The sequence below is a fragment of the Ursus arctos genome, unplaced genomic scaffold, assembly GCF_023065955.2.
Source record: "Ursus arctos isolate Adak ecotype North America unplaced genomic scaffold, UrsArc2.0 scaffold_7, whole genome shotgun sequence".
In the NCBI taxonomy this organism is placed as follows: Eukaryota; Metazoa; Chordata; class Mammalia; order Carnivora; family Ursidae; genus Ursus; species Ursus arctos.
In genome coordinates, this window is record NW_026623089.1 from 61,809,506 (window position 1) to 61,825,888 (window position 16,383).

The following is a 16,383-nucleotide window of genomic DNA, read 5'->3' on the forward strand; positions in this document are numbered from 1 at the left end:
AAATTACAAATCAGCTAGTGTCATCCCTTTGATTAATACCCTGCAGTAGCTTCCCACAGTATTTAGGAGCAGGCCCAATTCCTGACCTGACTTCTGCTGTGTTGCCCAAACATTCTCCCAAGCTTGATCTTTGTTGTACCCTAGGCTCCAGACAATTTGAATTGCTTTTAGCTCCTCAAATTCAACTTCCCGGCCATGATGCATGCTCTTTCTACCACCCGAAACACTCTTTCCATGTCTGTTCATCAGGCCAATCTGGAGGTGACTTGGTGGGAAGAAGAGAAAACCCACAGGGGTAAGAGTTGTTCAAGAGTGAGGAAGAGAGCAGAAAGGAGAGGAACTGTTACCCAAAAGAGTGCCAGCCCGTGCTGTGAACTAGGTGCACAGGGTCTTGAGGCGTGTCCTAGCCTTCAACCTTCACCTTCTGCAGGTGTTCAACCTATCCCTGACTTCACCTTTAACGCCCTCAGCTTCTTCTGGACCCCCTAGGCCCCAAATACAAAACACTCTCTGGAGATTAGGCTCTACATGGCTTCCAAAAGATAATTAGCTATTGGATGTGCAGGAGTTCTCAAAGTGTGGTCCCCAGACCAGAAGCATCAGCATCACCTGGGAACTATTTAGAAATTCAAATTATTAGACTGAATAATTCTGAACCTACTCTATCAGAAACTTTAGGACAGGGCTCTGCAATCTGTATTTTTAAAAATCCTCCATGGGGCGCCTGGGTGGCTCAGTCGTTAAGCGTCTGCCTTCAGCTCAGGAAGTGATCCTGGCGTTATGGGATCAAGCCCCGCATCAGGCTCCTCCACTGGGAGCCTGCTTCTTCCTCTCCCACTCCCCCTGCTTGTGTTCCCTCTCTCTCTGGCTGTCTCTCTCTCTGTCAAATAAATAAATAAAATCTTTAAAAGAAAATAAAAATAAAAATAAAAATCCTCCAGATAACTTTTATGTGCAATAAAATTTGTGCCTAAAATAGATGAGTTAGAGCCTATGCTAATGGAACACCAGATATTCTCCTTGGCCCAAGAGAGGCCATTAAAATTTAGGCCTTTTGGTGATAATACCCCTCCCTCTTTTGTGTAAAGCTCAAGATTGTCTCCACTAGTATGACTAAATATCAGGCAGGTGGAGCCAGGCAGAGCTATAGCACCTGTCAGATGCACTTGTATAGATAGTGGTGACTGTAATAATTATAGCAACACTGATAATAATCAGTAACAGTGAATATGGGTGATCATTTGCTAACCCCTATAACATATTTTATTTATATATATTCAACATACACAGCCTTGGAAAGTAGAAATTAATATACCCCCTCAACAGATGCAAAAACCAAGTCTCAAAGAGGTCACATGATTTGCCTAAAGACACCTGACAGGGAAGGTCAAGGACTTAAGCCACTCACTCAACTGTACTGTTAATTCCTACAAAGGTGCAGGCGTGATTACCAGACAAACCCCGTTTCTGAAGCCAGGCCCCTCTCTTTCTAAGCAAACATGGCAACGTGTAGTGTTTCCTTCTGCCCATCCTGCCTTTCTTTCAGTATTTGCTTTGGGGTATCTCTTCTCCTCACTGACCAATGATTGTGATGATGCAGTTTGCATTTTCTGTTGCCATGCAAAAAGTGGCAGACAGTGATATCTTGTGTGTGTGTGTGTGTGTGTGTGTGTGTGTGAGAGAGAGAGAGAGAGAGAGAGAGGGAGAGAGAGAGAGAGAGAGCGCCTTCCAGATGAAATGCAATGTGTAAATGGAAATTGTCATCATTATCCCCTGAATAAATGGAGAAGATGAACATTGGCTCTAGCAGAACTGGAAGGAAAAATTGGACTGCGAACAAAAGCATTATTAATTTAAGGAACTGCCTGAATTTGCCTCTGGCAGTTTCCTTTGTAAACACCGTTAACACTCTGGAATGCTTGAATTGTATCTAAATGCATAGCTTAAATATGTAAAAACAGAAACCTAGGCATTACTTTTAGGCATCCAGAGAATTGTTTGCTTCTAAAATCTGCCAGAACAAAATACAACTAGCATATGAGACTTCCAAATTAGGAGGGTCTAATATTTCTCATAAAATCCTTTCACAGAATATTGAATTGTTCACTACCTCCCACCCAAGACCTGATATAATTTACAACTGACAAAATGTGCCTCTGTAACACTGCTGGTGCAGAACGTGCTTCTATTTGTGTTTCTGTAACATGAACATGATTCTTGGAGGTAAATGGCTGCAGCAAGGGATATCTTTAGGCAACAGAGTTATTTAAGTGGCCAAGTCACAGCTGAGTAACTTTGTAAATGAACCTGGTAGAGTCAACTCTGTGGAGAAGAATAATTGCATCTTTATGACCTCATTCTGAGGTGGAAAGCCCCTCACTCAGGCACCATGGCGGGAGGCATTCAGAGAAAGTTGTCTTTTGGACACTAGAATCAAGTAAGTTATATTTCCCAGAAGGAAAACACATCTGTGATTTTGGATGAGGTGACTCTAAGTGAAAAGCCATCCTACCCTCACCAGGTTCACAGGTTTTCCCAAATAATCTGGAAAGTAAACATGGGCTTGTCAGTTCTCTGGAGCCTAAAAAAGCATTTGGGAGAAATCCTGACTGAGTGTGACGAGCAACAATAACCCCAGGGAATTTCCCATTTAGAAACAAGAGCATAAAGGAGGAGTGGAAGAGTTGCCACTAATTGGGAAACAACCAGCCCCTGGAGCAACTGGTGGTAACCGAGTATCTCCCCGCCCATGAGAGAGTCCAAGTTTGAATCCCTTGCCAAAGTAAGAATAACAAGCATGACAGCAACCAAGGGAAACTAGGGTCTTACAATGGATGGGGTAAGCACTATAATGTGTGTGTGTGTGTGTGTGTGTGTGTGTGTGTGTGTGTGTGTGTATTTCCTCTCAACAACCTTATTAAGTAATTTAATAATGTTATTTGCATTTTACAGAGAAGGAAACTGAACACAGAGGTTATGTAATTTGCCCAAATTAGAAAGCAACAGAAGCAGGATTCAGACTGAGTCAGGCTCCAGAGTCCTTGCTCCTCATCACTTATATATGTCATCACATGGCATGGAAAGATGATGGGCTTTCAAGTTTGGCAATAAGGAGCTGAATTCTGGCTTAGTTACTTGGAGATCAAATTTGACCACACACACACACACACACGCACACATGCATGCACAATGGACTATTACTAAACCATAAAAAAGAGTGAAATCTTGCCATTTGCAACAACACTGATGGATCTAGAGTATATTATGCTAAGTGAAGTCAGTCAGTCGGATAAAGACAAACAAATACCATATGATTTCACTCATGTGGAATTTAAGAAAAAAAAACAACAGAAAAAAAGAGACAAACCAAAAAACAGACTCTTAACTATGGAGACAATCTGATAGTTACCAAGGGGAGGTGGGTGGGGGGATGGGTGAAATAGGTGAAGAGGATTAAGGAGTGCACTTATCATGATGAGCACTGAGCAATATATAGGATGGTTGAATCACTACATTGTATGCCTGAAACTAATATAACACTGTAGATTATACTGGAATTAAAATAAATAAAATTTAAAATGTGATCCTGAATGAGTGACTTAACCTTATACCTAGCCTATAAAATAGAAAAAATTCTGAACTAGCAGGTTGTCATAAAGAAGGTACCTAGAACTTAGTAGACACCCAATAAACAGTTTCTTAAGGTACATCTTCATTAAATTCACTAACCATTTCTGGCTACGACCCAGTATTGGAATGGCAGCTATCAACCCCAGACTATGTCTCTGGCTAACGATCTGAGAGGCACAGCAGAGCGGGATGATTGCAAAGTATAAAGGAAGGAATCATAAGCATGTACACACACAAATATACACACAGACTGGATTTTTGTGGAACGCAAAAGACAGAAAACCCCTGCCTTCTACATCCAAATGCTATCATGTTTATGAGTTGCCTAGCACTAGATCCACACCTAATTCTGAATCTGATTTTTGTTGGAAGAGTGTCAAAACTTTGTATTTTAAGTGCCAGCAATATATATTTTAAACAGATATCACTTCATATACATAAATATATAAAATATAAAGTGTGTGTGTGTGTGTGTGAGAGAGAGAGAGAGAGAGAGAGAGGAGAGAGAGAGTGTATTTCCCCCTAGGGTGATTTTGTAACAAATTAACCTCATTGCTTCAGGCTATTTGAACCTCTCCATTGACTGGGCTGGAATAATTCAAAACCACCATGAAATGATCTCACTTAGGTTATATTTCTCTGGGATTATTAAGATGAAAATTTCCCCCTCTTCCCAACAATTCAATCATTTTTCAAACATGGCTAAGGACTCTGCTCTTCCTCCCATCCTTCTGCCATATCCTTACCATGAAACAACTAGAAAAGAACATGTGATCATGAATGATTTTTTTTAATCTTTCCAAGCAGGAAATGTGAACTAGTGTTGTGCTTTCTCATCCATTCCCCTATTCTTGGGCTTCTTTCTTCTTTCCTGTGGAAGAGAAGCTATTTCAAAAGTAGAGAAGATTAGTTAATTATTTTCAGATGCCTTCTTACCTTGTTCTGTTAGACTCTGATCTCAATGGTGTCATTTAAAATAACTCTCTGATCATTGGGTTATTATTGAGGAAACTGCCACTATGGTATATTCTAATATGTATTTTTGATTCTAAAAAACACAACAAGGATGCAGACCCTAGTGTATGCCCTGACTCCCTAATTTTATTCCACATCTCCTGGAAAAAATGTCCATTGAGAAAAAGAAAGTAAAGTGATTTTCTGTTTATTAAACTATTTTGATAGACAGAAACAGAGACTCATTAAAGTCACTTCAAGAAAAGGGAGACTGAATATTAACTAGACTTATTGTGGTGATCATTTCACAATATATATAAATATCAAAGCATTACATTGTACACCTGAAGCTAATAAAATGTTATACGTCAATTATTCCTCAATTTAAAAAAAAATCCTTGATGTTTGGGGGAAAAAAAGAAAAAGGTAAAGTGGATTATCACGAAGTCATTATAAAAGGTACAGGACTGCATTTAATTCAATTTTCTCTGCAATGTACAGAAGAGACATTTCCTGTTCTCTCTGGCCACCTCAGAGTGACTTTGTCCTCTTGGGAAAAATATCTCCTATCTGAGAAGGTCCTCACCTTTGATAGCAATGAAAGGGGCGGGGGACACATGCCTAGCCAGCCAGATGAACCTGACCCACTCCGGCAACCACCAGGGATAATTTATCCCTGCCAGGTCTAGGATGACGGGTAGGTGTCCGGCCTCGATGCCTGGGCAGATGCTGGTGTCATGGCACCGACACAGAGAACACCCAAAGGCCAGTCTGGAGAGGAAGAGGATGAGTTCACATTCAATGCAATAAAGCATTCAAGAGTACATCTGGGTTTGACTCTCCTGAGACAGGTCTGACCTGCAGAGACAAGTCAGGTGACTTGTTAAGGCTACACAACTTGGTGGTGGTGGTGACAGCGCTGGAAGTTGAATGGAATCAGGTCAGTGTTCATTCTGCCATTGTATACTACCCATAATGCCCCACATCAGGCCAACGGGTGAAGGTGTGAGGTGTGAGGTTGCCCTTCTGGCCCTAAGCTCTCTGTGCCTCTTCCCCTTGCTTCCTGTTCCACTTTCCTAGCTTGCAGACTTCCCGTGCCTGCTCGTTTCTCCTTGTCCTTTATCCTAATTAAAACTATACTCAGGAAAGGATCCATTAATATTGCCTTCCCCAGGGGGATTGACTCTTAAGCAGCAACTCACCATGGGCAATGATGAGGACGATGAACATAATGATGAGCGTTAAGAGGATTACTTAGGAAGTATTTTGTGTTTGTCCATGCTGAGTTTTTTCCCTATACCTTTTAAGTCGATCCAGGCTGTTCTCTCTACCGCACTGAAGATATGCACTGAAAAGACCCAATCCTACACACAACTTCTATTCCTGGGTCTTTCAAAGGCAGGAGATCTTAGGGTAGAGCTGCAAGAGGAATATAGTGTGCCTGGTTAAATGTGAATTCCAGGTAAGTAACCGTCTTTTTAGTGTAAATATGTCCCAAGCATTGCTAGGGGCATACTTACGCTAAAAAGTTATTCATTGTTTAGCTGAAATCCAAATTTAACTGGGTGACTTCTCCTGTTTTGTTTTTTGCTAAATCTGGCAATCCTACTGTAGGGTGAATGGAAAGAGCCTTTGCAAATATGACATGGGGATAAAGAAGGGAGAAGAAAACAGCAGGAGAGAGGGAAACCCCAACACCAGGACAGCTTCTGAGAAGCTCTCACAGGACTGGACCTGAGTCCACCCCTCACACAAAGGAGAGCATGCAGGACCTCAGTGGAGAGGCGCTAAGGATGATCCTACAGGAGTCTGGGCCTTTGGCCTCAGAGCATGCTCCAGAGTCCGCAGAACCAAGCAGGGCAGACGTGCCCACAGACCCAAGTAGCCATTTGTGCTTAGACAATTAGTTTTTTTTCTCTGTTAGGCCCCAAAGGTTGAGATGGGGGTGGTCTAATAATGACTGAGAGTAGACTTCCTGCCAACCAGCATACAGGAGACTTCAGACTAAATTTAATTTTATCTAAAGGAAATGATGTGACATTTCTAACATTCTGTTTTATGAAGAAACTTTCACAACTGCAAAATCATCATTACTGCTAAACACTGAATATTTTCTATGTGACACATACCACGTTAAGTGTTCTTTGTTCATTATTTCAGTTTTTGTATTACAAAATTATTATGGAAGAAAAGGAGGGGTGAGTGTCAGCCTCTGGGGAGTAGGTGAAGAAGATCCTAGATGAGTAACAGAGGACATAAAGCAGCACCCCTTCACTTACTGATTAGCCTGGCTCTGGCCCCAAAACCTAATTCTGAGATAAAGGAAAAATGAACTCAGAAAGACGCTTCACTCAATAGACAAGATACTTGTTTCAGGAGCCTGCCCTCTGCCAGCCTGCCTTGCTGTTTCCTTTAAAAGGCAAAAAGCGTTGGTCCTGATGTAAATGCTTCATTTTCTCATTTCAGACATAATTTTTAGGCCTAGCTCAGAACTTGTGGCCTTTCCCCTTGCACAGGCCAAGTTTTTCCAAGTTCTGTCACTCCAAAAAAAAACAACCCATATCTTTGCACCAAGGTTTCAGTGAACACATTATATTACGCAATTACTATTTACTTGAAAGAGGGAAAGTTTTCTTTCCAACCGACACAGTGTCATTTCCCTAGGCAGACAGAATTTGTTCACCGAGTACAGGTATACCTTGTTTTACTTTGCTTCAATTTCTGCACTTCAGAGATACCACGTTTTATACGAATTGAAGGCTTATGGCAACCCTGCGTAGAGCAAGTCCACAGGTGCCATTTTTCCAAAAGCATTTGCTCACTTTATGTCTCTGGGTCACATTTTGGTAATTCTCACAATATTTCTAAATTTTTCATTATTATATTTGTTATGGTGATCTGTGCTCAGTGATCTTTGATGTTACTATTGTAATTGTTTTGGGGTGCCATTAAGACAATGAACTTAATCCATAAATGTTGTGTATGTTCTGACTGTTCCACCAATGAGCTGATTCCCTGTCTCCTTGTCCTTGGACCTCTCTATTCCGTGAGACACAACAATATTGAAATTTGGCCAATGAATCGTCCTACAATGGTCTCTAAATGTTCAAGTGAAAAGATGTCACTCATATCTCACTTTAAATCAAAAGCCAGAAATGACGGAACTTAGCTAGGAAGGCATGTCAAAAGCTAAGACAGGCCAAAAGCTAGGCCTTTTGTACCAGTTAGCCAAGTGGTGAATGCAAAGGAAAAGTTCTTGAAGGAAATTTACTATTCCAGTGGACACATGAATGATAAAAAAGTGAAATAGCTTTATTGCTGATATACAGAAAGTGTTCATGGTTTGGATAGAAGATCACACCAGCCACAACATTCACTTAAACCAAAGCCTAATCCACAGCAAGGCCCTAACTCTCTTCATTTCCATAAAGGCTGAGAAAAGTGAGGAAGCTGCAGAAGAAAAGTCTGAAGCTAGCAGAGGTTGGTTTGTGCGGCTTAAGGGAAGAAGCCATCTCCATAACATAAAAGTACAAGGGGAAGCAGCAGGTGCTGATGTAGAAGTTGAAGCAAGTGATCGAAAAAGTCTTGCTAAGAGAATTAATAAAGGTGGCTACACTAAACAACACAGTTCCAATGTAATGGAAGAACGGTCTATTGGAAGAAGATGCCGGCTGGGACTTTCACAGCTAGACAGAAGTCAATGCCTGGCTTCAAAGCTTCCAAGAACTGATTCTTTTGTTAAGGGCTAATGTAGCTGGTTCCTTGAAGTTGAAGCCAGTGCTCATTTACCCCTCTGAAAAACCTAGGGCCCTTAAAAATTATGCTAAATCTGCCTGTGCTCCATAAATAAAGCAACGAAGCCTGAGTGATACCACATCTGTTTATAACATGGTTTACTGAAAATTTTAAGCCCACTGTTGAGACCTATTGCTCAGAAAAAGATTCCTTTTAAAATACCTACTCGTTGACAATGCACTTGGTCACCCAAGAACTCTGATGGAGATGAACAGTGAGATTCATGTCATTTTCATGCCTGCTAACACAACATCCATTCTGTAGCTCATGGATCAAAAGTAATTTTGATTTTCAGGTCTTCTTACTTGAGAAATGCATTTTGTAAAGCTATTGCTAGTACAGGTGGTGATTCCTCTGCCTCTGGATCCAGGCAAAGTAAATGCAAAGCCTTCTGGAAAGGATTCACTGTTCTACATGCCATTCAGAATATGTGATTCATAGTTAGAAGTCAAAATAACTACATTAAGAGGAGTTTGGAAGAAAATGAGTCCAACCTTCATGGATGACTTTGAGGGTTCAAGACCTAAGTAGGGGAACTAACTGCAGATGTGGTGGAAATAGTAAGAGATTTAGAATCTAAAGTGGAACCTGAAAATGGGACTGAATGTCTGCAGTTTCATGATCAAACCTGAATGGATGAGTTGTAGCTTTTTATGAATGAACAAAGAAAGTGGTTTCTGGGGATGGAATCTACTCCTGGTGAAGATGCTCTGAAGATGGCTGAAATGACAACAAATGCTTTAGAATATTACATAAATTTAGTTGATAAAGCAAGGGCAGGGTTTGAGACTCCAAGTTTGAAAGAAGTTCTACTCTGGGTAAAATCATATCAAACAGCATTGCATGCAATAGAGAAATTGTTCATGAAAGGAAGAGTTCATCAATATGACAAACTTCACTGTTGGTCTTATTTTAAGAAATTACTGCAGTCACCCCAACCTTCAGTAACCACCACCCTGTTCTGTCAGCAGCCATCAAGCCAAGACCCAAGCAGTCACCAGGGCAAGACCCTCCGCCAGGAGAAAGGTTATGCTTCCTTGAAAGCTCAGATGATGGTTAGCATTTTTTAAAAGCAATGAAGTATTTTTTCTTAAAATATGGTTATTTTTTAGACATCATGCTATTGCATGCACACTTAAAAGACTACAGTATAGGGTAGACATACTTTCATATGTACTAGGAAATCAAAAAAATTTCATTTGACCCACTTTATTGTGGTGGTCTGGCACCAAATCCATAATATCTCCAAAGCATGTCTGTACTCAGTGCTCTTTCTCCAGTAATAACTTGGAAACAATTTGTGCCCTCACACACCTTAGTAAGAAGATATGAAATGGTTTTTCTTTCATGCTGAAAAATAAATCACAGTCATCGAATAGTCTAGCACCTGATTTTGTAGTCTCAAGTCATCTCCAACATGTCACAAAAGAAAGAAATCATCATCATCACCACCATCTTGCTCAACAATGACTAGCATTATAATGCCTGTCCGCAATTACAAAGATTATAAAAGGAGACAGGTCATGAAAAGAAATTTCTTGATTCTTGACCAAAGGCTTAGCAATTAGGCTTTAAAGAGGTTTTCGCATTTAACCTTACAGATGAACTCCTTACCAAAATTTATTAAAAAAGAGGGTTTTTTTTAAAGGAAATATTTGTGTTATAGGATTTATAGCCAAGTCCATGGTTTCTGGTACAGAAACCTGATACTACAAATAGTTCAATCAGAGGTTGGCCTTAAATATCTAAATGTTGAAGGCAAGGAGTTATCAACATCAATGTAAGCACCTTGTGCTGGGGGAGCTCCCCAACATCAAAACGAAGGTAGAAATAATAGTTTCTTTGTGAAGGAACTGGGAGGCATATACATGAATATATAATCCTTAATCCCACGCAGATCCCACAACTTTGAGCTCCTTAGCATTTATACTACCGTATGAACTGCAGCAAAAGGCCATTTTTCCTTTGGTAGAAACAATTAAGATCCAGACCTTTTTCTACCTGGATGTATCAGAGATTTTTCAAGGTCAAAAACTATATTTCTCTCTGACTTTTGAAAATGTATTTGCTCTGGGTTAGGTTTCTCACTGTCAGAGACTAGAGTTGCAAATATGAAGAAAAGGAAAGAATAGAATGTACCATTATCATTATGAGCTAATGTTTTTTTAAATACAGATAGACAAATAGAGAAACGTATATATAACATACATAATATATATAACATATAAATATATGTAATATATAAATAAATAAAAATATGAATAAGTACAAATATAAATATATGAATACACATTTCCTAGCTCTGTCTAGCAAAGAAATTAGAAACAATAACACTCCGAATTTGGGTACTAGGAATGAGTGCTCTCTGGACAAAAGGTGGATTCTAGGACTGGGGCAGGGAAACTACGAAATGATCCTGTTGTCCTATATTGTTCTAGAAGTCAGAAAGTATCCAAGGAATGGCAGAGACTATCAGAAGCATACAGAAACCAATCTGAAGGGATTCTCAGACGTAAAATCAGGGACAATTTGAGCATCAGAATAAATAATAACAGTAGTGGATTATAACTTATTTTTAAAAAGAAGATTCATGAACAAATACTGATATAAGTAAATAAATACATAGATGGGAGGACCAGAAAACCTCTTCCTAACAGTAATATAGATACAGTAATACAAATACAGCAGCAATTATGAGTTGGAAAATCAACAATGGGGAAAGAAAAGCAAAAATAAACTACTGGGACTTCATCAAAATAAAAGTCTTCTGCACAGTGAAGGAAACAGTCAACAAAACTAAAAGGCAACCTATAGAATGGGAGAAGATATTTGCAAATGACATATCTGATAAAGGATTAGTACCCAAAATACGTAAAGAACTTACATAACTCAACACCCAAAAAAAACCAAATAATCCAGTTAAAAAATGGGCAGAAGACATGAACAGACATTTTTTCTAAAGATGACATACAGATGGCCAACGGACACAGAAAAAGATCCTCAACATCACTCATCAGGGAAATGCAAATCAAACTACAATGAGATACCACCTCACACCTGTCAGAATGGCTAAAGTCAACAACACAGGAAACAACAAGTGTTGGCAAGGGTGCAGAGAAAGGGGAATCCTCTTACACTGTTAGTGGGAATGCAAACTGGTGCAGCCATTCTGGAAAACAGTATGGAGGCTCCTAAAAAAGAAAAAAAGTTAAAAACAGAACTACCCTACAATGCAGCAAGTGCACTAAGTATTTACGCAAAGGATTCAAAAATACTAGTTCAAAGGGATACATGCACCTGATGTTTATAGCAGCAGCATCTACAATAGCCAAAATATGGAAACAGCCCAAGTGCCCATCAACTGATGAATGGATAAATAAAATGTGGTATATATACACAATGGAATATTACTCAGCCATAAAAAATAATGAAATCTTACCATTGCAACAACGTGGATGGAACTCGAGTGTATTATGCTAAGTGAAATAAGTCAGAGAAAGAAAAATACCTTACGATTTCACTTATATGTGGAATTTAAAAAACAAAACAAAAATGAATGTAGTGGGGGGGAAATGAACATAGTGGGGGCAAAAAAGAGGCAAACCAAGAAGCAGGCTCTTAACTATCAAGAAGAAACTGATGGCTACCAGAGGGGAGGTGGGCAGGGGATGGATTAAATGGGTGATGGCTATTAAGAAGGGCACTTGTTGTAATGAGAACTGGGTGTTGTATGTGATGAATCACAAAATTCTACACCTGAAACCAATATTGCACTGTATGTTAACTAGCTGGAGTTTAAATTAAAACTTAAGAAAAAATCCAAATTTTTGAAATTAAAAATAAAATCAACAATGGATGCTCAAACTATCAGATAAAAGTTTGATAAGGAACATGATATTTACATAGTCTCAAAGTATCTCCCACAAAATTCTTGATAATTCAAAAGCAGGAAATTAATAATGTTACGGTAAAGAAATCTAGTGAACATCATCTTAAGTTATCAATGTCAATATCACTGATATTGGGACAGACCTACATTAAGTGTCTGATCCTGTGATGACCCAAGGAGGATACACCTAACTTCTTTCTTTCTAAAAATGCATAACCTGAATCTAATCATAAAGAAGTATTATCTCAGCCCAAGTTGAAGGACACTCCACAAAACAAATGGCTTGTACATTTCAAAAATGCTAAGACAATGAAAGACATGGAAAGGTCAAGAACTATTTAAAATGAGAGAACAATGGGCAGTAAAGAGGACACATGATCTGATGAGCACTGGGTGTTATACGCAACTAATGAGTCATTAAACACTACATCAAAAACTAATGATGTACTATATGTTGGCTAGTTGAATTTAAATAAAAAATAAAAAATAAAATAAATAAATCATAAATAAATAAATATTTTTAAAAATAAAATAAAATGAGGGAACAATTACACAGACAACTAAATGCAATGGATGAGTCTGGAATGGATCCTGGGAGACAAGTGACAAAATCTTATTACACACTGTTGATATAAATAACAGTATTGTATCAACATTAAATGTCTTAAGTTATTTTACTGTGATTATGTAAGAGCACATCCTTTTTCTTGAGAAATATATACTAAAGTGTTTAGAAGTAAAGGAACAAACAGTCTCCAACTTACTCCAAAATGGTTTAGAAAAAAATTACTGTGTGTGCATATGAGAGAGAGAGAAAAAGGGAGAAGAGCGAGTGGGGCAAGATCTGAACACAGGTGAATCTGGATAAAGTATAAGATGATACCTTATACCGTTCTTGTAACTTTTCTATAAATTTAAAATTATATCAAAGTAACAAATTACAGGGGACGCCTTGGTGGCTTGGTCGGTTAAGTGTCTGTCTTCAGCTCAGGTCACGATCCCAGGGTCCTGGGATGGAGCCCCACATTGGGCTCCCTGCTCGGTGGGGGGCCTGCTTCTCCCTCTGCACCTCTCCTCCTGCTAGTGCCCTCTCTCTCATGTTCTGTCTCTCTAATAAATAGATAAAATATTTTTTAAAAAAATAAATAAAAATAAATAAAGAGTTACAAGAATCTACCCATTTTTCAAGGCCCAAGTGAATCCTTATAGCTTCCATGAAGCCTTCTCTTCCCACTACAAAATGAAATCATAAATCATAGAATTTTATTGCTGGAATAGTCTAGATACTTTCTCCAGAGAAATCCTGTAGTAGGGCAAGTCTGCATTATTCATTAATTGTTAATTAACCAAAAGGCTTCTGAGGAAGTCACTTCTCTTGTCTTCATCTATTGCCAAAATGTTCTGCTGTCATTTATCTCTCCAATTATATTGTAAGCCTTTTGAGACCTGAGAATGTATCTTACAAGTTCTTTAACCTTCTGACCTCTTGGGCACGTTCCCCACCCCTTCGCCTACCCCTATTCCCATGATCCACAGACAAAAATAAAACACAAAACTGGTGAACTCCTCCTATTACTCCTCTACTCCTCATGTTTCAGCTTAGATACCAGCTGTTTATGATACCCTGGACTGGGTTAGATTACCTTTGAACACACTCCTCATAGCACCCCATGCTTACACCACAGCACTTAGCTTGCTAAACGGGAAGTGGCTACTTTCTTGTCCATCTCCCTCACCACATCCCAAGCTCCTTGGGGGCCAAGACCGGGGAGAGGTACAGAGACTCATTAAATATTTATTGAATAACTAAATGAGTAATAATGGTTTCATTTTTGGAAGTCAACACGTCATGCCAGTTTCTATACCATTTTCAGATAACCTGTTTCAGAATCACCTGGGGCAGGTGCAAGCTCTGCAGATTTCCAGGACCCATCCGGAATGTAATGAATCTTCTGGGGAATAGGGGCTGAATATCAAATTTATAAAATTATCAGGCAATTCTAATGCATATTAATATTTAAAGCCATGGATGGAGCAGAATTAAGTCATTTTCCATAATTCCTGCCCCTGCATTTCTCCCTTTTCCATATCACCTCTAGTGTAAAACTCCCCAACATGAATTTTGCTGAAATCCTGGAGTTTCTACTCAATTTACACCTTCCCTATTGAAGTATGGCCTTTGTGGATCTGGCCTCATGGACTGCTTCTCAGTAGCAACTTTAAAGAATTTTGCAAAGCCCCTATGTCCATTCAAAATTTGAGGCAAGTTGGTGCTAAAGAAGCCAACTTACTTAATATATCTGGGAAGGAATGTAAAGGAAATACATTCGAACATAACCAAAATGCCACAGAGAAATAATAAAAAGACAGCATGTAGAATAAAATACAAAAACAGAAAAAGATTTGCTTTCCACCCCAGCCCTACCAGAAAGGAAGGGTTTTCATCTAGAAAAACAATGACTTTGGATTGAGCCAACTGTTACATACAATTACATATCCCTTAGAACATTAGCAGTGCCCTCAAAGTTTAAAAAAGGGGGGAGAGGACACTTAAGGTTGTATCAAGTTTTACTGAAGGTCCTCACAGGGTGATATTTTTAGTCTGTGGACCTCTGTTGTGCCTTAATACAGCCTGTTTGTAAGCTACTAATAACCTCTGTGCTATGTGATTCTAGATGAATAGTAAAAATAATGTAGTCATTTCTCTTCCTGTCTCTTAAATGCCATGCCTTTATCATGCTCTTTACTTTAAGGTTCATGAAATAAAAAAAAAAAAAAAAAACGGACAGCATCTTGAACACTGTGACATAAATTATTCTGAGTTAATAATTTACTAGTTTAGAGAGCCAAGGGAGATAAAGCAAGATCTCAGTCTAAGTGAAATAAACTGTGTGTATATTTAAATAATTCATACTTTAATTAAAATTGCCTATGGAACACTAGGATGTTCCAAAATCATTTTGACCAACACCTACTTACATGAGTTTAAAAAAGAAAAAGAAGACTCACCACATGTAACTTTGCATGGTTTTTGGAAAGGTCCCCAGACTGTAGAAACATAGGTCACATGCTTTTGCCCAGTGCCCCATGCTATAATTAGCTTGCGGTGTCAAGAGGGGGGAGTACAACTGAACAGCAGGTACTCAGTAGGTTTTGCTGCATGAAGCGTAATGAGGATTTCAGATGTAACACACTAATACTTGTTTTATTACCGTAGTCAATTGTCCGTGCATCTTAGGATTCATGTTGTGTACATTGGCTAAGTCATGTTTCTTTCATTAGCTGAAGCAATTAATGTACATTCAGCCTTTTAAGTGCTACCTCTTTATGCTTTCTCCTTGTGTAATTCAGTTTGCAATGATTAAAATAATTTTTCAATGGCGATGTCACAGCTTAATGAAAAAATATACGGCACTAATGTAAGAAGCATTTGTAAACATTTTTAGGAGGATATTGTTTGTTGTTACACAACACTGTAGCAGATGGCTATAAAAAGCAGCTCAAACTCAAGAACTAGCTGAGAGACAGACCTCAGGGGACTGGGATAAACAGGTGAAAAAAGGAGAATTTTACTCTTTTGAAAGAGAATTTAATGTCATGTCAGAAATAGCTTTTGGCCCCTCTCTTGGTTTGTTCAGCTAAGGACTAAATATGGGCTAGTGTTTACAATTAATGACTCAGTCTTGCTCAACCTTTTAACTATTGGGCACTTACCTTTTGCCAGGCCCCAGGCTAAATCTTTAATACACAGCTTCTCCTTCTATCACAGAAATTGTGAGAAATGAAGACGCAGAAGGATGAAATAACGTTCCCTAGAGTCTCACCGCCAGTGAGTCCTGGAGCTGGGATCCAACCCACACCCAATTCCCTTGTACCTCCAGCAGCATGGGTAAAGAGCCAGGCTGCGTGGGTTGATGTCTGTGCTTCCCTGTGTATTAGCGATGGGACTGCAGCAAGTGGCTTAGCCTTTCTGAGCTTCAGCTTCACCGTCTTCAAAAATGGAGAGAGTCACAGAAACCTAACTCACAGCACAGTGGCGAAGAGTCCATGAGTGTGTGCCACGTGCCCAGAAGCACGCCCTGCACGCCCATGGCAGGAGCCCACCAAGAATCTGC

General features: G+C 39.2%; 1 long non-coding RNA gene across 1 annotated transcript in view; it reads right to left on the minus strand.

The window, feature by feature from the left end:
- The window catches only part of LOC123001322 (uncharacterized), a 265,092-nt gene extending 249,746 nt beyond the window's left edge, over positions 1–15,346 (minus strand). The window contains exon 1 of the long non-coding RNA XR_008958026.1: positions 15,278–15,346. This is a non-coding gene — a long non-coding RNA (uncharacterized LOC123001322). The remainder of the gene's footprint in view (positions 1–15,277) is intronic.
- Positions 15,347–16,383: the final 1,037 nt, after the last annotated feature.